General features: G+C 39.3%; 1 protein-coding gene across 2 annotated transcripts in view; it reads right to left on the bottom strand.

Moving 5' to 3' along the window:
- RGL1 (ral guanine nucleotide dissociation stimulator like 1) overlaps window positions 1-23202 on the bottom strand; it is a 249451-nt gene that overhangs the window by 163124 nt on the left and 63125 nt on the right. Inside the window, exon 2 of one of the 2 annotated variants that reach the window (XM_072945948.1) lies at window positions 15945-16065. The exons of the other annotated variant lie outside the window; for it this stretch is intronic. The gene's annotated coding sequence lies outside the window, so the exon portion shown is untranslated. The remainder of the gene's footprint in view (window positions 1-15944; window positions 16066-23202) is intronic. 2 annotated transcript variants of the gene reach the window in all.

Genomic DNA, 23202 nt, shown 5'->3' on the forward strand with positions numbered 1-23202 from the left:
AGGAAGCCATGGCAGAGAGAGAGAGAGATCCCTAGGGTTGGGCAGCATTTGTCCTGGGAAAATGGGCACGTAAAATCATTTCACAGCAATAGCAGAAGCTATCTGTGTTTGAAGCGGCAGCCTATGCGAATGCATTAGCAGGTAAACAAAACCTTTGTTACCTCTTCCTCTTTGGAATCTCAACAGCATTCATCTATATAATGCAACTCATTTATATGGTGCATATTGTTCTCTGTTGCTTTCCTCAACCTACCCTGTCTCCCCTGTTGGACTGCAAGCTCTTTGAGAGCAAGACTTGACATAAATTAATTATATTGCTTCAATTGAAAAAAAACTCAATCATACTTAAAAAAATTTTTTTTCATTTTATTTTCTTTCCATTAGAAAAAAACAAAATTCACTGAAGTCCGAGATTACACATTTACCATTACGATGTATTTTGGAACAAATGTCAATCATTGGGCAACCATTTCCAAAGGAATTTTAATTATGAACTGTCTCCTTGAATACTGAGCGAGGTTGCACAACAGTCTGTGGGTTCAGAAGTGACCTCTGAGAGCGACTGTCTCCCGTCAAATGCAGAAAATTAAAGTGCAAGGCATTCCTTCTTCATTCAAGTTCATATTTTTCAAAGGCTGGCCCAGCTGAACTTCAGACTTTGTGTACTTCTCCCCCTCACTGATAGTATTTGGCAGAAGTTTTTAATAATTATTCAAAAAAAAAAATCAAACCCAGACTGAGTCTGTACTACCCTTGTGAACCTCCCTGGAGAGGTGGTGCTCTTTGCTCAGCAATTCATGCTCAGCACAGAGAGCCAACACAAGGAAGACAGCTGGTCTCCCGTCCCGATCTCCATTCAGCACGGGCAGTCTGGAAACAAGTCTGCAAGGAGAGACGTGGGGGAGGGAGAGGACACCTAAACAGAAGAGAGGCTGCGGTGACAAAGCGTCCTTCAGCGTTCTGAGAGAGAGAATTCTAAGGGACTGAAACTTTTATGGCCGGCATTTTTATTACGCTAAAAAGCTCCGTGATTATGTTGCTTGAAAGCTTACAACAAGATGACACTGTAAATCATATGACTGTCCCAGGCTCAGATGTTTCACAATTCTGTGGACTCCAGCTTTAACTGGCTGAATGAGGGCAAAATACAAACTCCATTTAGGGGAGCATCACCCAGTTCAACAGTCATCAAGCTAATTTTTACCTTCAAGTTGAAGGAAGTTGAGCTGATTCAGGTCAGAGCCATCTTTTAAGTCCAGTTATAACAGCAGCCTCGTGGATAACATGCCCCGCCCCCCACTGCAGTGCATTCAGTACTCACTGTGCCAGGCACTTCGCAAGCATCAGGTCATCCTCAGGATGGCCTCAGGAGAAGTTCAGAACAAGGGAGATGAAGGGACCAGCCCTAGAGTTGCTCTCAAGCCATCCTGACCCCAGCGCTGCACCCTCACCCCTACACTACACCGCTACCACACTTTAAGAGTAGTCAGCGTTCCACTCACAAAATAACATCATGTTAGCACTGAGAAATCTGAATTCCCAGGAATCCGGGCTCTTGAAAAGATTCAGAGGTGGGCTCCTCATGGGAGGAATGTAAAACGTTTTACATGTTAGGTTCAGGAAGGACGTCTGTTGAGTTTATCAGTTAACGCACAAAATCATTTCAACTAACTTCCAAATACACTAACCTTTCCACATCTCAAGTTAGAGAGCAGCCTGTTCTCAGTCTTCTACTTTACCAAAAACAGAATTCCAATCTATTTAATTAGTCACTCTCTGGGTCACAGGATAATGGCAGGCCCCGAAGGGATGGGGGGCAATCTCTTTGAGGGTAACACTTCTGGGAGAAGTGTGCGCAGTGAGCTGGTGCTAGACCAGCCATCTAAGCAGCAAGGACATCGTGATTTTTACATGTAACATGGATTCTTAATTATAATTCCTCTTCCATTAGATCAGATAACATCTTGCCCCACACAGAGGGTCCTGATTAGTGTCACACAGTGATCACTGAATCTAGCTGAGAACGCTGAATGCGCAGACGCCAATTTGCTAGACTAACGAGGCGTGGGAAGCTTTATATTCAGAGCAGCATCTTCACTTCCACCCGACTACGTTGTTCCTTCCTCGTCAGGGAGGGAGGGATCTGTGTGCCTTGGGTCGGGGTGACTTCTACCCCTGGCTCACGTTTCTCACTTTCTCCTCAGTTCTCTTGGTCTGTACCTGTGATAGAACAGGGCAAGCCTGTGCCACGTGGGATCAAAAACTCAGTGACCCGGATGCACACAGGGACTCTGAGAGATGGTAAAATCAAGAGAGAGAAACCAAGGGAGGCTGCTTCCCGACTCTGACTCTTGCATGGATCTTGTGGGCTTATCCCCAGGCGACCTGTGTGCCCAGAGCGAACACAACAGAAAGGCAAAGCCATATCGTATGGAATTCTACGCAGCCCTGCCAAAGGCTTGAGCTTGCCAGAGCCTAGTGACATTTTCATCAGTAAATGCAGTTATGCTGGTCATGTTCCACGTATACTGGAAAAGATGCAATCATTATTTCCAAGGATTTTCAGTATTACCAATTGTTTCAGATAGTCTTTTAGTAAACTCTATAAAGACACCCCAACATTTTCTATTTCTTCCAGGTGTTTCTTTTCTTTCATGTCATGCTCCGGAGGGGTGTGCCATGGAGGATGCATCCTGCATTCATGTGTGTATTAGGTGAGAAGCAGCTACTGAATTTACCCTCCACAGTCCATGAAGGATAGAACCCTCACATCATTTTGGAGTGAACCACAAGATCGTAAGCCTACATGAGGCAACTGAAGACCAAATTCGATTCTCAAATCTCACACAGGTTTCCAAAACACACTGGAAAACTGCTCTGCATAGCAACAGAGTCAGGAATGTTTTCAACTCAGCTTGGAGGGAGAACCTTGCTGGGATATATTAAATAGTCACTGAATTAGAACCTACTTTTTCTTTAAGGTTGCAAATATTCCTAGCAGGACCAAGCCTGGGTTTCTCATTAGGCCTTCAGAAAGCAGCAGCCATCTGTCACAGTCTTTTCAAAGGCTGCAGTAAATGACTGGTGTACATCTGCAGGGTTTCTGTGTTTGATCCTAGGTTACGTTCTCACTAAGGTTAAGGGTTAGAGTTTTGACAGATGTGGCTGTGGTCTAATTGGCCTATTTTATCTGCCCTTTTCTCACATACATACAGTATTTGAGAGCCAGATTTGTGAAACGTCTCAACTTCAACACCAACAAATGAAGGGTGGATGGAATGTGGGTTTGAATACTCAGTTAGGTTTCGGTTTTCATTTCAAAATCAGAATGAAATCTACTGCAGCATCTGTCTGAGGGAAAATAGGATTATTTCTTTCTATGTCACTATCTCATTGCAACTGGGCTCCGGTATCTTTCTTCTTTGTTTTTCCCTCCTTAAGCTTTTACAGGACGTTCCACTTTATTTCCTTCATTGCCACAGCTTGACCTTGCTATTGCCAATAAACCACGGTGGAAACTGAATGAGAGTATGCCCTGGATTCAGACCTCTTAGCGTAAATAGCAATTGTGCAAATATACAATCTAGCATCCTTGACGTCCTAGCTGAGGGAGTCAATGGGCCGACCCAACTTAACTGCAACAGGATGGCAAGCTTTCAGGGACGTGACAGTTAGGTTGCTCAAACCTCACCCAGCACCATGCCATGCACAGGAGGGATGGGGGAGTCCTTAACATTTTACCTCTCCAGCCTAATCACTGTGCCAGGTGTGTACGGGGCAGGGTGAAATAAAGATAAACAAGCACGCCCTCCTTTAATTGGCCTCCCTGCTGGGTGTTCTTAATCCAGGCCATTGGGAAGTCCACAGTCATGAAGAGAAAGAGACATCTTTCAAAATGTTAGGATAAGAGTAGAAGAGAGATATACACAAGGGCATTACATTGAGAGCCCTGTGAGGAACATATTAATTCCCCATCCCAACTTCGGATGACACAGAGAAGTTAAGTCAACCACCCAAGGTCACACAGCAGAATGCAAATTTGAAAATGGATCTGTCTGACTCAGAACAAAGTCAGAGCTTTTTCCATTCTATAATGGCCTTTCAGAGTTTTCACAGAATTGTGGCTGTGTTAATTTTGGGCTTTGGAGCTTTAATGTTTAAAGAGAAAACTAGCCCTTTGCGCTCAGGTAGGAGGCAAAAGGCCAAGAGGGTTATCTAAGTGTGTGCTTCCTTATCTGTGCCTCCTTATCTACCAAAGCTGAGGGTCTGCTTCTTGCTACTGCCCTTCATCATCCATTTTGCCAGCTCCTCCCCACTCTCTGGGGCCTATCACACTTCCCCAGGCCTGCCCTTCCTGAGCTAAATAAAGAATTATTCCACTATTTCTAAAAAGTAGCAGCAAACAGAAGCAAGAAAGAAATCGACATTGTCAGTTCTCAGTTCTTATTCACATGGTAGATTTCTGCTACAAAAGTATGGTGATCTGCAAGCCTAATTATTTTTTAAGACCTTCTTTAAAACAACATATGGAACCAATTACAGGACTCACTGACTTCTTCACTCTTGCCTCTGCTCTGGAGGATGATGGGTTTATGATTTACAGCTCAAGTGAATGTAGTGCTTGGGTTCATGGCTTCAATTTGATTACAGCTGACACTGATTCTGGATGCCAGAGAGATTTTAATTACTATTAACTCCGTTGTGGACTGAAAAATGACTCACATGCTAGTGAAACTGACAGTTTCTGTGCACTCACCCCATTTCTCCACTTCAGTCTGGACAAAAAGAAGTGTGGGGTTTTATTTTGTACCCTTTTACATGCCCTAAAATGGAATTCCAGGATGGTTGCTTGGTAAATGTGACATCAACCAGAGGAGGAAATGTAGTGAAATCAGGTCCAAATCATTTTGAGGTCTTACCTGAGAAATAAATGGATTGATTAAGTCAGCCTAGAAATCTGTCAACAGACTGCCTGGGTGAAGGTCAATTAAATCTCTCTCCTTCTGTTTCCTTGCCACAGACCTCCAGAGTTGTTTAGATTTATTCCAGTTTCTATGGACCAATTAGCTAAAAAAGAAGTTCTGTATTCTCCAAATTAAAATCTGGCAATCTTCACCTTCCATGCACAACAGGCTCTCATAGCCGGTCTCACATAACCACAACGGAACTTGAAATAGAAAGACGGACTCTCAATACACTGGAGCAGCACATTAGCAGTGACATCAGTTTTAAATGTCCCCAGTGCTTCAGTCTGAGCCCTTGAGCCACCCTAAACCCTCATTCTCCTTTTCTGCATTATTTCAGGGAGAAGAGGTAGTAAAGTGAGCTAAAAACTCCCCTGTGATCCTCTCTACTGGGCCAGATCATGCACCATCCTCTGGGCCCAGTTTGGGACTTTACGCAGAGAACCCCTAACTCTTGGTCTTAGCCAGTTTTTAGGGAGGAAGTGCTTTATGTCACAGCCAAAGTTTGTGCCAAAATCTTGCTTCGTTTGAACTATAAGGAACTTCCAGTGCAATGTACTATGGATGTAAAGAAAGCATCACAAATATTGTTCGTAGCGAGTACTGACTTGTATACCTATTCCAGGAAAAAAAAAAAGAAAGATCCAGAAAGAAGGAGGATTAAAAACAGGCCAAGTGATCAAGTGAGACTTCCCCAAGGTGAAGAAAACCCACCACGTTTCTACTCCACAATCCTGCAAGCAGGCCCGGCAATGGCTTTTGTACCCAGTGAGTCTAAAGTGGGTAATTAACACACTCTCCACTTAGTCCCAGAGACTGCGCACTGGAGCGCAAGAAAAATCACAGCCCTGATTTATATGTTTATCTCTTCTCTTCTGTTTTATTTCCACTTGTTATGTTTTACAGTGCATGTAAATGTTAGAATAACAGTGCATGCATACAATTTACATATAATTGTATGTATACTGGAGGACCCCTCTAAAAAACTGTACTGAGAAGAACGTTCAACCAGAACACTTTCAAAATCACTGCTTTCCACAGATAAAGCATCCACTGTCCATACTTCTTAACAGGATGCTTCTCTTCCTCCTGGATTTCCTGTATCCACTAATGGCCAGATACGAACTTTCTTTATTTAGGTGATACAAACAAACTTTAACCCTTCATGAAGTTCCTCTCAGAGAACTACAGAATGAGGCAGAAGGCAAGAGACCTTTATAGGAGAAAACATAAGAATCAAGGAAGAGACAAACAGAAAACGTAGGACTGGCTGGGGCCACAGAGTCAGCCTTGATGGGATGAGAAGGCCCCGAGCTGGCCTGGCCTTTGGGGACTGGCTGACTGAGTATGGCTGTGCTGCACTTCTGGTCAAGCGGAGTGTTTACAGGTGCACAGAAGTTAGCTAAGTTTCAGTCTGATAACACGGCACCCCAGGCAGGAGTGGCTCCATCTTGAGCCTAGAAATTTATTTCAACACCGTCCACCCAGATACCCAAGCTGGCAATCTCACAGTCATCCTCAAACTGCTCCTTTTTTTTCAAATTGAAGTTACTCAGTTACAATGTGTCAGTTTTGGGTGTACATGGCTCCTTATTTGTTACTTCTTTGAAGGCATCTCAGATCAGGGCTTCCCTACATTCCAGACACCAGCTTGATATTCATTGTCTCAGACTGACAAGATACTAGACTCTCCATCCTTGACCCATGCTAGCCATCCTCCATGCCATCACCAGGGTAGCCTTCCTAAAAACCTTTAATCAGATCAGTGGCCTCCTTAAGAACCTGCAATATGAAGGTGTCACCACAGAATAGAGTGCAAGGCTCTTAATACAGTTTGTCATGGTCTGGCTGTGTCCTGACCTACAAGTCACGTATTCCCCCCTGCCCTGCTCCAGCTCGCCAGCTCTCTCACGTTGCTGAACTTCTCGGTGTTCTCCAAGCAGTGCTCTTTCATGCCTTTGTTTATGGACTACTTCTCCCCCAAATACTCTTCTTCCCCTCTCCTCCTCTTCGCCTCTGTTAGAGCAGCTGAGCCTGTGCCCCACCCTAATACACTAGCTGTCACCTGACTGAGCAGATACATGCCTGATGCTGTAACACACTGGCTCATGGCACCCGATTTTGATTCTCATTCAACATAAAGAGTAAGTAGCCGGGGCCAGGATTCTCATCTGTATCTATCTGGTTCCAAAGCATCTTAACCACTTGGTACTAAATTTTAAAAGCAAATGCAAATGTTACCTCATGATGATAAACCCATTGGGGAGAGTTAATAGCTCTCCCCACGTAAGTTGTTCATATTTCCATCACAGTATTTGCAACACTGCGCTGTAGTTTGCATCCTGGTAAACTGTGAGCTCTTAGAGGTCAAGGACTGTTTGTACTCAGCTTGATATGTTGGGTATCTAAGACATGCTAGCACATATAAGATGGCCAGAAGATATTTGTTGAATAAATCAATTCACAAATGTTCTGTCCTTCCTCATTGCTTATTTTTTTCCCCTCTCAACCCACTATGCTTCATCACAGCTTTAATAGAAATGCAAAAGTCACAGGAATGCCTAACACAGTGCCTAGTACAGAAAAGGCTTTATACAATGGAGAAATTGTCAATGGCTTTATAAAGTTTTGCTACACTCCTTGCCCTCAAAAACAGAGCAACTACTATGCACAAAGACAATTTTAATGAGGTATAATTTACTCCTCTCAACTTAAGGCTTCAATGGCTTTTGATAAATGTGTTCACTTGGGCTACCAACAAAAAATCAAAATAATGAACATTTCCATCAACCCCGAAGGTTGTTCCCTTAGTCCCCCTCCCAGGGTGATCTCACCCCATCACTGTATTCGGGGAGCCAGGGATCTACTTTCTGTAAATACAGGGTGCATTTTTCTTTTCTGGAGTTTCGTTACACTGAGTATCATACAATATCTATACCTTTGTGTCTGACTTCTTTTAGCATACTTGTTTCATGATTGATCCATTTTGTCACATGTCTGAGTAGTTCATTCATTTTTATTGCTGAATAGTATGCCAGTGTTAAATATTTTATTTATATATTCACCTCCTGATGGACATTTGTGTTGTTCTCAGTTTGGGCTACAATAAACAAAAGTGAAAGCAACATTTGTGAACATAAAGTCTTTATGTGGACATATGCCTTCATTTGTCTTGGATAAAATACCTAGGAGTGAATTGCTTGATCATATGGTAAATATATGTTTCACTTTTGGAGAAGCTGCCAAAACTCCTTTCCAGAGTGGCTGCAGAATTTTGCATTCCCATCAGCAGTGTATTATGAGAGTGCCAGGTGCATCACATTCTCCCCAACACCTGGTAGCACTGCTCATTTTAATTTTACCTGCTCTAATATTCTAATAGATGTGTGATGACATCACATTATGGTTTAGTTTTCATTTCCCTAACAATGAATGACAGTGAGGACCTTTTCAAATTGCCTGTCTGTATATCACCTTTGGTGAAGGTTTTGTTCAAATTTGTCCAATTTTATATAGACTTTTTATTCGTTCTATTAGTGACTTGTAAGGTGTTTTTTTTTAACATATTCTAAAATGCAGTCCTTTGTCACATGTGTGTTGATAATGTTTTCTCTCAGTCTGAGACTTGGCTTTGAATTTTCATTTTCTTACTGGTATATTATGAGGAACAGAAGTTTTAAACTTCAGTGTAACCCAATTCAAACATTTTTATGTCCATGCTCTTGTGTCCTATCCAATAAATCTTTGTCTATCTGAAGGTTACAAAGTTTATTCTAGAAGTTTTATAGTTTTAGTATTTACATTTAGGACTACGATCTGTTTCAAGTTAATTTTAGTGTGTGATAAAGTAAGGGTTGAGGTTCATTTTTTCTGTCATAATAAGTTGTTTCAGACCATTTCTTCAAAAAGTAATCCTTTCTATATTGAATTATCTTGGCATCTTTGTTGAAAATCAATTGATCATACATATGTGGGTCTATTTTTGGACTCTATTGTAGGTCATTGATCTATGCGTCTAAATTTATGCCAATAACACACTGTTTTGATTACTTCAACTTTATAGTAAATGTTGACATCAGTAAGTCTAAGTCCTGTAAATTTATTATTCTTTTTCATAATATTTTTGGCTGTTCTAAGCATTTAGATATCCATATAAATTTTAGAATTAGCTTAAAATTTCCTACAAGAGAGCCTGCTGGGATTTTTATTGGCATTTCACTGAATCTATAAATCATTTTGGAGAGAAGTGACATTTTAATAACACTGACTCATAGCAATACTGGTCTTATTGAGATTTCATTAAATCTGGAGATCAATTTGAAGAGAACTGAAATTCAACAATATTCAGTCTTCCAAGCTATTGACATGGTAAACCAATCCATTTAGGTCCTCATTAATTTCTCACACAAACTTTTCTAGTTTTCAGGGTAGAGGTTTTATGTATTTCGTGCTCTTGCAAATGATATTTCTTATTCTAATTTCTATTTTTATTGCTAATATATAGAAATACAATTGACTTTTGCATATTGATTTTGTATCCTGAAATCTTACTAAAATTACTTATTAGTGCTAGTGGGGTTTTTTTTTCTGTAGATTCGTAAGGATTTGCAGTATGTTTGAGCATGTCAGTTGTGAATAAAGATGGTTTTACTTGTAGCTTTCTAGTTTGTTTGCTTTTTATTTCTTTTCCATGTCTTACTGCACTGGTAAGAATATCCCGTAGAATTTGAATAGAAGTGGAGAGAGTCAATATCCTTGTCTTTTTCTTGATCTTAGGGTAAAAGGATTCATTAAGTGATATGTTAGCAATAGTTTTTTTTTAAACAGCTTTCTCGAGTTATAGTTCACATGCCACAAAATTCAACCATTTTAAGTACACTTTATTATTTAATTTATTCTGATTTACTCAGTGACTTTAGGATATTCATAGAGATGTGCAATCGTCAGCCTTTTATCAGATTGAAGAGGTTCTCTTCAATTCTCGGTTTCCTGGGAGATTATTACCATGGATGGATGTTGAATTTTTTTCAAATGCTTTTCTTGCATCAGTTGAAATGACCATACAGTTTTTCTCCTCTATTGTGATAATAAGATGAACCACACTAACTGATTTTTAATATAAATCAACCTTCTATTCCTGGGATAAACACCACCTGGTCATGATGTATTATGCTTTTTCATATTTTATTTTTGGTTTGCCAATACTTTGCTCGAGATTTTTGATCCATGTTCATGACAGATATTGGCCTGTCATTTTCTTGTAATATTTTTGTCTAGCTTTGACATCAGGATAGTGCTCGCCTTATGAAATGAGATGAGAAATGTTTCTTCCATATTTTCAAAATGAGTTTATGGAGGGTTGGTGGTATTTCTACCTTAAATCTCTGATACAGTTCACCAGTTAAGCCATCTAGGTCCGCAGGTTTCTTCGTGGGAAAGCTTCTAATTGTTAATTAATTGATAGAGGTTTTCTATTAATTTTCAAAACAGTTTTGACTGTCTTTCAAGAAATTTGTCCATTTCATACAGGTTGTTGAGCTCACTGGCATCGTTTACAACATCCCATCAGCTACCCTTGTAAGTGTGAGGAGCTTAGAGATGTTTTCTTTTTCATTATTGATATTGGAAATATTTATATCCTTTTTGTTTCTTCATCAGTATATCCAGAGGTTTATTTATTATATTGATCGTTTGAAAAAATCATCTTTGGATTTTATTGATGTTCTTTATTATTTTTCTATTTTCTGTTTAAGAAATTGATTATTATTTGCTTCCTACTAATTTGAGGTTTAATTTACTCTTATATTTCCAGTTTGAGGTGGAAGCTTTTATTACTGCTTGTAGAGTTTTATCCTTTTCTAATGTTAAGTTTTTGAACCTATAAATTACCCTTTAAGTTACATTTCACAAATTATAATGTGAGTTTTCTTTTCATTCATCCCCAAATATTTTCTAACTTCCACGTGACTTCTTCTTTGAACTATGCATATTTAGAAGTAAGCTACTGAATTTCCAAATATTTGAGGATTTTCCAGGTATTTTTTTCGTTCCTTATTTCCAATTTAATTCCTGTGATCTGAGAACATATTACATACGATTTCAGTCATTTAAAATTTCTAGAGACCTGTTTAATAGCTGATATATGGTCTATCTTGGTAAATGTCCATGTATACTAGAAAAGAATGTATATTTTGCATTTGTTGAGTGGAGTATTCTCTAAATGTCAGTTAGTCCCACTGATTGAAATGTTTAAATCTTCCATAACACTATTTTCTGTCTGCTTGATCTGTCAGTTACTGAACGGAGTGTTGATATCTGCAGCTGTAATAATAGATTTGTCTTTTTCTCTTTTCAGATCTGTCAGGCGCTTCATGTCTTTTGAAAGTTAGTTATTAGGTGGATACACACTTAGGATTATTATGACTTCTTGATTAATTGACCCCTTTTATCATTGTGAAATACGCCTGTTTATCCCTGGTAATACTTCTTATTCTGAAGTCTATTTTTTCTGCTGTTAATATAGCTAAAAACAGCTTTATATTTACCCAGGATTTCCCCTTTAATATGGGTCTTTATATTTAAACAGAATTTTTATAGACCATGTGCATATAGCAGGGGGTTTTACTATCCTAACAATCTCTGACTTTTTATTGTAGAGTTGAGACTATTTACATTTCATGAAATTATTGATACGATTGCGTTTTAATCTACCATCTTGCTAGTATTTTGCTATTTGTCTCATCTGTTCTTTGTTGGGTTTTTCCCCCTATTTTTCTACTTTCTTTTGGATTAACTAAGTATTTTAAATTTACATATCATCAACCACTATTGGTTTGCTAGCTATCTTTTTATTTCTTAAACGTTCATCTAGGGTTGACAATATGCATGTTTATCTTATTTCTGTTTACCTTGAAATAACATTATATACTACCTCACATAAAAAGTAAGAATATTGCAACAATATACTTGCATTTCCTTATCCTGTCCTTTTGTACTATTGATGTCATACATTTTGCTTTTTCACGTTAAAATTTCCACAATGTATTATTTCTGCTGTAAGCAATCAACTACATTTTAAGAAATTTTAAAATGATTTTTGAAAGCCCTTGATATTTACCCACATATGTACCATTTTTAGAGTTCTCCATTTGTTTGTATTAGATCCACATTTTCGTCACACATCATTTTCCTTCTGGCTGAAGAGCTATATACTTGTAATGAAAGTCTGCTGGCCACAAACTCCCACAGCTTCTGTCTGAAAAAAGTTTTTATTTTATCTTCAGGTTTGAAAGGTATTTTCAGGGGGTCTAGAATAATAGGTTGACAAACTTTGCCCCCACCCTGTAAGGATATAATACCTTCAACTTGCATGCTTTCTGAAGAAAAGTCTGTCATAATTCTTATCTTTTGTTGCTTTGTATATAATGTGTCTTTTCCCCCATACCTCCCTGTAAGGTTTTTCTCAGCATCAGCAGACTGCTGTGGTTGGGCTGTGAGGTTCTCGGGGTGGCTTTCTCATCATTTATCTTGCTTATGTATTTCCATGGAGTTCTTTAGGTCTTAGTTTATATTTTTCATAAAATTTGAAAAACATTTGGTCATTATTTCTTCAAACATTATTTTTGTCCTCTTGTTTTTCTCTTTTCTCCTTCTAAAGACTCCAGTACACATGTTAGTCAATATGACACTTCCCCTTGGGTCTGCTTATTTTTCTTAATTTTTTAAATCTCTGGGTATAAGCTTCATTATGGACAGGTTCTACTGCAATGTCTTCAAGAGGTTCTATTCCACTTCATCTTTTTCTAAGTCATGTCTATTCTGCTGTTTGTCCCTTTAGCAAGTGAATTTTTCATTTCAAACATAAGTTCCCTTTACTTTCTCTTTGTGCTTCCCTTTTCTCGACTCATCATGTCCAGATTTTCCATTTAGTAACTTGCCATATTAGATGTATTTATTATACATGTTTTCATGTCTTTGTCTGTTAGTTTTATTCCCTCTGTCATTTGGGGGTTTGTTGGTGTTGACTGATTTTCCTCTTGCCTATGGATCACATTTTCCTGCTTTTTTTTCTTTTGCATGTCTTGTAATTTTTTATTAGGTGTCAAACATTGTGAATCTTTCATTGTTAATTATTAGATTTTGTTTAACTCCTATAAAAATGTTGAGCATTTGCTCTCACAGCAAATTAAGTCCCTTGCAGATTAGTTTGATTCTTTTGATATTTATTTTTAAGCTTTGTAGTGTACATCTAATTATCCTTCACTCCAGATCTATTTTAGCCCTACCACTAACACCGAAGTCTTATAAGGTCACTACTAAATATTGCACACGTAGAATGAGGTCTCTCTACTCTGGCTGGTAAAAACTCAAGTTATTCCTGGTCCTGTGTGACCTCTAGGAATTGTTCAGCTTACAAGTATGTAAAAAGAAAATTATGTGCCAGAAATCTCAACCTATGGTTATACAAATTTCTAATCAGCCAAAGACGCAAGGGGACCCATATGCAGATTTCTGGTGCTCTTTCTTAGCATAGCTCCCCCTTTAAGTACTCTGTCTCACAAATTCTAGCTGCCTCAGCCCACCTAAATTCTAATTTGTCTTCTCAATTCATCAAAATGCAGGGTTCTGTTTGGTTCTCATTTCCTGCACCAAGGTCCAGAAATTGGAGGGAGAAGACCAGAACCATCACCGGATTCACATCATTTGTTTCCCTTCTCAGAAGTCATAGTGCTATGCTGCCTGTTGTCTGAAAAAATATATTTTGTCCAATTTTCTAGCTGTTTTTGGTGGCAGATTAAATGCAGACCCTACTCTACCCCATGGCTGGAAATCAAAGTATATGTAAATGTCAAAAAAACCCCAACATATTTTAAGTAACTATTACTTGTATAGCAACTTCATACAGCATAAGACAGTACCCAAAATATAATTTCTTAACCCTGTATCGATTGAAGAATGATATAAATCACCTAATATTTGAAGAAATTGTAAAAAGTCTTTGAACACGTAATAAATGAGGAGTTAGTACTTTATTCCCAAAATGTAATGAAAGCCTGTCAGGCAATCTGAGGATCATTTGCATCTGAATAATACAATAACTAGTTTTAAGGAAGTAAGCAGTTTTTTTCAGCACTTCATCTGACAGTATTCAACAACCTAATGTTTTTTGCCCTTGAGAAATTTTTCTGACCAAATAACTTCTACTCTTTTTGGTTGTTTCCATTTCCCTGAAATGCAAAGGTGGTTTTCATGGTAGGGTACTAATTAGAAGACTGCCAAGCCACTATCTCTCTAGAAAATAAAGATTCCTCCAAACTTCAAGACTCACAATAATTAAGATAAAATGTTCTACATGATGTCTTTATCTTTATTGGTGATCAAGATTCTTCTTCCCAATCCTCTATGCCCCTCAATCCTTCAACAAGACCGTCACCGCCACTACAATACTAGTCCCAGCTTACACATAGGTTAATTTACTCTTTTTTATAACACTGATTGCTTTCAACTTGGAATGCATTTTCAGATGGGTTAGAGACTTTCTGACATGCTGTGGTGTATGTTAGAGATTCTGTACAGGATCCAGGCCAACTCGAGAGAGAAGTCTTTTTAAGAAAGAAAATAGATAAGCATGTTCACAGCACAACTTAATGCCTACAGAGTCCACAAGTCCTCTGTTTCCCACAAATATTGAGGTACTGCCTCACGAACATAAAGACTGGATTAGTCCTGGCCTTGGTACTAATGGTTGGATTAAAAGTAGCATCTCAGCGAATTGCTAGCCAGTTGTTCCTTAAGTTGGCCAAAGGGCAAAAGCACAAGTCAAATTTTCCACTGATTCTGCTCAACATCCTGCCACACCCAATGAACTTCGTCCAGTGCTGCAGACTCCTTGGTGTCTAGCATCTGATTGCCCTAAGGATGCAGAACTTATATATGGCATTGTTGTCTCAGAAGCTTAAAAGAAATTCCCTGCCAGAATAATCGGGTACAATGAAGGGGAAGAAACCTTTGTCAAGTTTCTAATTCAAAAAATCTCGTTATTAATTATTTAACATGTGTTAGCTCATGTAATCCTCACAAATCTACAAGGCATGTATTTGTATTCCTCCTTTTCAGATAAGAAAAGTAAACCTTAAAAAGGTTAAATAAGGTTCCCAAGGTCCCATGAGAAGTTGTAGAGGTAGAGCCAACATTCAAACCCAGATTCATATGGCAGCCAAAATTGTGTTCTGAATCACAGACTTAATTTGCGAGTCCAAGTTTGGCTTTTCACAGATAGAACTCTCCAACATTCACAATCCTTTTAAGAGAAACTATAAACTCTGAAAAGAGAATGGATGAGAGACTGGGTAAAAGGGGAATAAACCTAACCCTGGAGTCCAAGATTCATTCTGGGTTCACAGTAATATCTCATCTCTTCTCTTCTCTTCCCTTCCCTTTTCTTCTCTTCCCCTTCCTTCCTTCCTTCTTCTTTCCTCCCTCCCTCCCTCCTTCCCTTCCTTCCTGTCTTTCATTTCCTTCTATCTCTCTCTCTTTCTTGCTTTCTTCAATTGAAGTGTAACTGACATATGACATTGTACTAGTTTCAGGCGTACAACATAATGACTTGATATTTGTATATATTGCAAAATGAGCACCACAACAAGTCTAGTTAACATTCATCCCCATACATAGTAAATTTTTTTTCTCTTGTGATTAGAACTTTTAAGATCTATTCTCTTACAACACTCAGATATACAATACAGTATTATTAGCTATACTCACCATGCTGTACATTACATCTCCATGACTTATTAATTTTACAACTGGAAGTTTGTACTTTTTGATCCCCTTTATCCATTTCTCCCACCCACCCCCAGACCTGACCCCTGGCAACCACCAGTCTGTTATCTGTATCTATGAGCTTAGTTTTGTTTTGTTTTTAGATTTCACATGTTAGTGAGGTCATATGATATTTGTCTCTTTGTCTGACTTACTCACATAGCATAATGCCCTCAAGGTCCATCCATGTTGTTAGAAATGGCAAGATTTCCTTCTCTTTTATGATTAAGTAATATATATTCCTCCATCAGTGGGCACTTCAGTTGTTTCCATATGTTGCCTATTGTAAACAATGCTGCAATGAACATGAGACTTTACATCACTTTTCAAGTTTGTGTTTTCATTTTCTTCAAATAAATACCCAGAAGTGGCATTGCTGGATCATATGGTAGTTCTATTTTTAACTGTTTGAGGAACCACCATACTATTTTTCATATTGGGTGCACCAAGTTACATTCCTACCAACAGTGCACAAGGGTTCCCTTTTCTCCACGTCCTCACCAACACTTGTTATTTCTTATCTTTTTCTAAATAATCATCTTAACAAGTGTGAAGTGGTATCTCATTCCGGTTTTGATTCACATTTCCCTGATGATTAGTGATGTAGAGCATCTCTTCATGTACCTGTTGGCCATTTGTATGTCTTCTTTGGGAAAATGTCTATTCAGATCCCCTGCCTATATTTAATCTGATTTTTTTCTTTTTTCTTTTTTTTTGCTATTGAGTTGTATGAGTTCTTTATATATTTTGGATATTAAGTCTTTACCAAGTACCCGATTTGCAAATATTTTCTCCTGTTCAGTAGGCTGCCTTTCCATTTTGTTGATGGTTCCCTTTGCTGTGTAGAAGATTTTTAGATTGATGTTGTCACACTTGTTTATTTTTGTTGCCTTTGATTTTGGTTTCAGATTTTAAAAACCATAACCAAGACCAATGTCAAGGAGCTTACCTCTTATAATTTCTTCTAGGAGTTCTATGGTTTTAGGTTTACATTCAAGTCTTTAATCCATTTTAAGTTAATTTTTGTGTATGGTGTAAGATAGCGGTCCAATTTCATTCTTTTATGTGTAGCTGTCCAGTTTTCCCAACACCATTTATTAAAGAGGGCCTTTCCATTGTATATTCTTGGCTCCTTTGCCATAGATTAATTGTGTTGGTTTATTTCTAGGCTCTCTATTCTGTCCTCTTGATCTATTTATCTGTTTTAATGCCACCATTGTACTGTTTTAACTACTATAGCTTCATAATACAGTTTGAAATCAGACAGCGTAATAACCCCAGCTCTGTTCTTTCTCAAGATTGCTTTGGTTATTCAGGGTCTTTTGTAGTTCTATATAAATTTTAGGATTATTTGTTCTATTTCTGTGAAAAATGCCATTGGAAATTTGATAGGGATTGCATTAGTCTATAGATTACGTTGGGTGGTACAGACATTTTAACAATATTAATTCTTCCAACCCAAGAGCATGGGATATCTTTCCCTTTATTTGTGTCTTCTTCAGTTTCTTTTATTACTGTTTTACAGTTGTCAGTATATAGGTTTTTTCACCCCCTTGGTTACATTTATCCCTATGTATTTTATTCTTTTTGATGCAATTGTAAATGGAAATTATTTTCTTAACTTCTCTCTCAGATAGTTCATTATTAATGTATAGAAACACAACACAACACAAAATCAATATGCAATAAATTTTTGCATATTGATTTTACATCCTACAACTTTACTGAATTTGTTTATTAATTCTAGTAGTTTTTCTGGTGAAGTCTTTAAGGTTTTCTATACATAATATCATGTCATTTACAAATAGAGACATTTTTACTTCTTTCTCTCTGAGTTAGATGCCCTTTATTTGCCTAATTGCTCTGGCCAGGCCTATACTATGTGAAATAAAAGTGGTAAGAGGGGCATCTTTGCCTTGTTCCTGATTACTTAGAGGAAAGGCTTTCCGCTTTTCACTGAGTAGCATATTAGCTTTACCTTTATTATGTTGAGGTACATTCCCTCTATACCCACTTTGTTGAGAGTCTTTATCATAAATGGATGTCGAATTTTGTCAAATGCTTTTCCTGCACCTATTGAGAGGCTCATATTATTTTTAACCTTGATTTTGTTAATGTGGTGGTGTATCACATTGATTGACTTGTGGATGTTGGACCATCCTTGCACCCTTGGAATAAATCCCACTTGATCACAGTGTCATCTTTTTTCTCTAAGAAAGAATGGTTGAGTTTGCTACTCCCTTTGTAAAGTTATGGGAATCCTAATGCAGAAGTTTCCTTGGCAACTTATCTGCTTCCTAACCTACAAACACATCTACATGCACGTTATTCTTATCTTTCAATGTTTATTTCACTTATTGCATAGCCCACCCTCAAAAGCAAAGACGTTCCTCCGTTTATTCGAAGCTTATTTCCATACACAGGCTCAAAACGCTCTATGACCTCTGTGAAACTCTCCATCAATTATCCTATGTCTTGCTTATGTATTCAACTAGTCTGTCTTTACTTACTTCTTCCTACAATTTATAAACATTCTAAAAACCCCTTTTCAATTCTACAATGTCTTCTAACTACCTCCACATATCATTCTCCTTCAGTTTAGGATACATTTTTAAAAACAATGACATACATTCATTGTCTCCACTTTCCACCTCTCATTGACTTGACTCCCTGAAATATGGTGTCCAGCTCCACCACTCCAACAAAATTACTTTCATTATGATCACTTATCACTTCTAGATAAAAAAAAAAACCTAATAAATGCTCTTAAGTATTTATTTTTGTGGATTTTTGCAGTAATTGGTCCTATCCCATTCATTGTTCCCTCCATGCAATTTTATTCATCTCTGGTTTCCACGACACTGTTCTGCCGTGTCCTCTCATCTTCTGCAGTGCTCTTCCTCAGACTTCTTCATGGGATCTGCTTTCTTGTCCAGCCCCTTAAACAATGGTGTTCCCCAGTGTTCTATCTTGGCTGTCTTTTCTCACCCTAAATTCTCTCACTGAATGATTTCATCCATAGTCATTCCTTCAACTGCAACCACAGATGCTGGAATCACAATGGTAAACAATCCCTGTCCCTACGGGGCTTATGATCTAGTGAGAACAGTCATTCCATGAATAATCACGTAAGTAATACCACCACCATTGTGGTAAGTGCCTTGGAGGAAAAGAAGAAGGCTCTCTGAGAGTGAAAGCAGCAGAGCTAAATTAAACTGCAGGCACAGTGGAGGTTTCTATGAGAATGTGGCATTAAGCTGACCAAAGAGCAAGGTAAGAGGGACATATTCCAAAGTGAGAAAATACCATGCAATGTGGTCTGACGGGGAGAAAGTTCATTCCGAGGATAGGAAACACACGTTCGACAGTATCACACATTTGGACAGAAGCAGGTTATCCAAAGTGTGGAGGAGCTGAGCGGTGGAGGGAGGAAGATGAGATTGGTATACGTGGACACGCAGGGGCCAGGAGGGGAAGGGTACTTTCTGACAGATGATGGCATTTATATTTTGTGGTTATTATTGGTGAGACACCCTTGAAAGATTCCAGCTGGTGGCAGCAAGGAAGTTCACTTGAGGTTGAGGAACAGTAGTGCCAGGGAGACAAGTTTGAAGTTATTAAAATAGCAGCGGTAAAATGAGCATCTGTAAACAGCAGCAGTACAAATGGAAATGAGAGAATTGCATTAAGAAATGTACAAATCGAAGCAACTAACACAACGTGGGTGGATCGGATCTGCAGGTCAGGGAGAGACAAAGGGAGCAGGAAAAGATAACTCCCACTGAATGACTAGGCTCATAGGGAGAGAACTGAGCTTTGGAGAATGACGATAAATTGCATTTTAGACATGCTGAGTGTGAGCAGACTGCGGGTCTTCCTGGGGAAAGTGCTCAGTAGCAGCTGGAAACAGAGATCTGGGATCAGGAAGAAGGCCAGGTCTAGAGACTTGAGGGTCAGGGGACGTGGATCTGAGCTCCATGTATCTAACTGCCAACTCAACCTCCCCACTCGGGTATCTCAGGTCTGTCATCTCCCTCCTAAACTTCCTCTCCTCCAGTGCCCTCTGCTCGAGGCAATGATGCCAGCACCCTTCCAGAGCTCTGTCCACATCATCCTTGACACCTCCACCTTGCTCAGCACCCACACGCAACCAATCACTGAGACCTGCCCTGTCATCACAACCTATGTCCAGCAAGTCTCAAATAGACACCTCCCTCTGCTGCAGCTTCCAACACCCCGGATCCAGTCCCCTTTAATTCTCACCAAGACTGTTTCTTACCTGCTGTCTCTACCTAAACACTGACTCCCTCCCAATCCAATTCATTCTCCACGCACTAGGTACTGGGGTTATTATGTGAGCAAAACGGCCTCAATCCTTGACGCGAAGGGCCTTCACGTGAGTAAAGCGGGTTATCAATTAGGCACTTGTAACATGGACAGGTCAGTACTACAGCAGGAGAAACGGACAAGGTAAGCAAACCGATCCGCTGCCAGCAGCAGGCAGCCCAAAGATGCAGACCTTGGCGCACTGGCAGCGCCTCGGGGCCGGTTCTTACAGGTGCACACACAGTCGGAGCCGGTGAGAATGAAATTAAAGAACAGCAACACAGCTTGTGTTTGGAGCGGGAGCCCAGGGCGGTATGGAAGGCCTCATTCCGGGTGCACGTGCTTGCGTGGGAGCCACAGGCAAAGGCTGTGGCTCTTCTGTGGTGTTTTTTAATAAGCCGGACACAGGCGAGCTGTGTACACAGAAGTATTCTTTCTACTCCAATATTTTAGCATTAAACTTTCCATTAATGAATTAAGGGCCTTGCAATATCTCCCTGGTGATGTATCAGCTGTATTTTTCCCTTACTTCATCTCACATTTTTCCTACTGCTATATATCCTAGTGAATCCTTCTTTTTGCTTTTGGCAGACTCTCTTTTTTTTTTAGGCTAATTCTTCTACCACACTTTACATTCATCTTCCAGTTTCTTTCCTCGCTCCTTCCCTCAGGTCATTCTAAGTCCTCTCTTCTTCTAAGGCAGTCTTCATTCAGTCTCTCTTCACCCCACCGGATCCGGTGCACTTGCTTCTTCTTTCCTTCGCAAACATTTGCTTCATCCCTGTAACCCCCAGGTGTGTCACATAAAACCCTCATGGCCTTTGAAAAAAATGAAATACCAGTCAGAATGGCCATTATTCAAAAGTCCACAAATGATAAATGCTGGAGAGGGTGTGGAGAAAAGGTAAACCTTCTGCACTGTTGGTGGGAATGCAGTTTGGTGCAGCCACTGTGGAAAACAGTATGGAGACTCCTCAAAAAACTAAAGACAGACAGACCACATGATCCAGCAATCCCACTCCTGGGCATATATCCAAAGGGATCTCTAATTCAAAAAGATACATGCACCCCAATGTTCATAGCAGCATTATACACAATAGCCAAGACCTGGAAGCAACCTAAATGTCCATCAACAGATGACTGGATAAAGAAGTTGTGGTATATTATACAATGGAATACTACTTGGCCATAAAAAAGAGTAAAATAATGCCATTTGCAGCAACATAGATGGACATGGACATTGTAAGTCTAAGTGAAGTAAGTCAGAAAGAGAAGAAAAAATACCATATTATATCACTTATATGTGGAATCTAAAAAAAGAAAAAGAAAAAGAAAAAAGAGGACACTAATGAACTCATCTACAAAACAGAAACAGACTTACAGACATAGTAAACAATCTTATGGTTACCAGGGGAAAGGGGGTGGGAAATGATAAATTTGGGAGTTTGAGATTTGCAAATGTTAGCCACTATATATAAAAATAGATAAAAAACAGATTTCTTCTGTATAGCACAGGGAACTATATTCAATATCTTGTAATAACCTTTAATGAAAAAAGAATATGAAAATGAATATATGTATACACGTGCATAACTGGAACATTATGCTGCACACCAGAAATGGACACATTGTAACTGACTGTACTTCAATTAAAAAAAAAAAAAGAAGATAATACCCTATCAAGGCATCTGGAGACAGAGCCCTCAGCACCTCCTCAGGGAGAGGCCACTCTCCCACATTGTATCTCATTGCTCTCTACAAAGAGATCCACATGCATTGGAGAAGACTGAAGGAAAAGTCTCTGATTTCCTCAGCGAGACTTCTCTTTACACCTACGAGAACAGACCACATGTAATCAGAGCAAAACCAGCAGAGAGCTCCAGGACTTCTCAAATGTCCCGACATATATTCTGCTTGGACTGCCAGTCAGTGAATGCTGACTCTTGGGTCAGAAGCACCAGCATTTAGAATAGAAATACAATATGGTCCTTGACCTCAGAGCTCAGGGTAGGAAAGAGAAGCAGACAGTGGGCCAATAAATGCTGTTTCTTTCCTGCAACAAAGCCAGAATCAGGACCCAAGTTTCTCACCCCACCCCAGTTCAGTCCCTTTCCATCCCCACCACACTGCCTCCAACTCCCAGTCCCCAGCCTTTCAGCAGTGGTTCTTCCAGCTCTTTCCAAGGCTCACTGCTGTTGGCCGATGAAGCTCTACCAGGTGGCCTGGGGTGTACAGTGCGAACAGAAAAATTGCTCGGGGCAGGTTATAGGTCAGTAGTAGAGCGTGTGCTTAGCATACATGAGGTCCTAGGTTCGAACCCCAGTACCGCCAGTAAAACACAAATAAATAAATAAACCTAATTATACTCCCTCCCTACCCCCCAACAAGAAAAAACCTTGAGTTCCAAACAGCACAGGTTTTTTAAAAAAGCAAGAAAGAAAAAACTGTTACTCTTTTTTCTGGCTTTAATCATATGATATATAGTTATTTTAAAAAAAAATAAAAAGACATTGGCTTGCTGTGGCTCTATTATGGAAAAAAATTACTGCCAGACAGAGGGCTTAAGTCTTAACCCAGTTCCTTGCTCTGCGCTCCTTTGGGGCTTGGCTTCCTCGAGTGTAAACCAAGGAGATTAAACTATATAATCAGGCTAGGATTGTTACTGATGCTAAAATCTGATTGGTCCACTGATGTCTCATCAAAAGCATCCGGTTCCCTTTATTCTGAAGTGCAATTTTGTTTCTATGACTTTGTGGCTCTGAGTGTGTGTGTCTGTGGATGCTGGCAAAGCAGAAGCAGGCTGCACAGGGTTCTCCGTCTGAACATTTATACTAAGTGGTCCTTCGTTTAAAAAAGAGTAAGATACACCAGCTTTCAAACTGCAGGTGGCCATTAGAAAGCTGAACAGCATTGTTCTCCGGCCCGGGGCGGAGTGTGACTCAGATGCAAAAGTATGAAAAACCTGTAGTTAGGTTAAGCTAAACATCACAGGGCACATCTGTATGAAATAAAACATGAAGCAAGAAAATAAATGAGTGTCTGCCCCAGAAGAGGAAAAACCCTCCGCCCATGATATGCGTTCATTCAAGAA

The sequence above is a fragment of the Vicugna pacos genome, chromosome 21 (genome assembly GCF_048564905.1).
Source record: "Vicugna pacos chromosome 21, VicPac4, whole genome shotgun sequence".
Lineage (NCBI taxonomy): Eukaryota > Metazoa > Chordata > Mammalia > Artiodactyla > Camelidae > Vicugna > Vicugna pacos.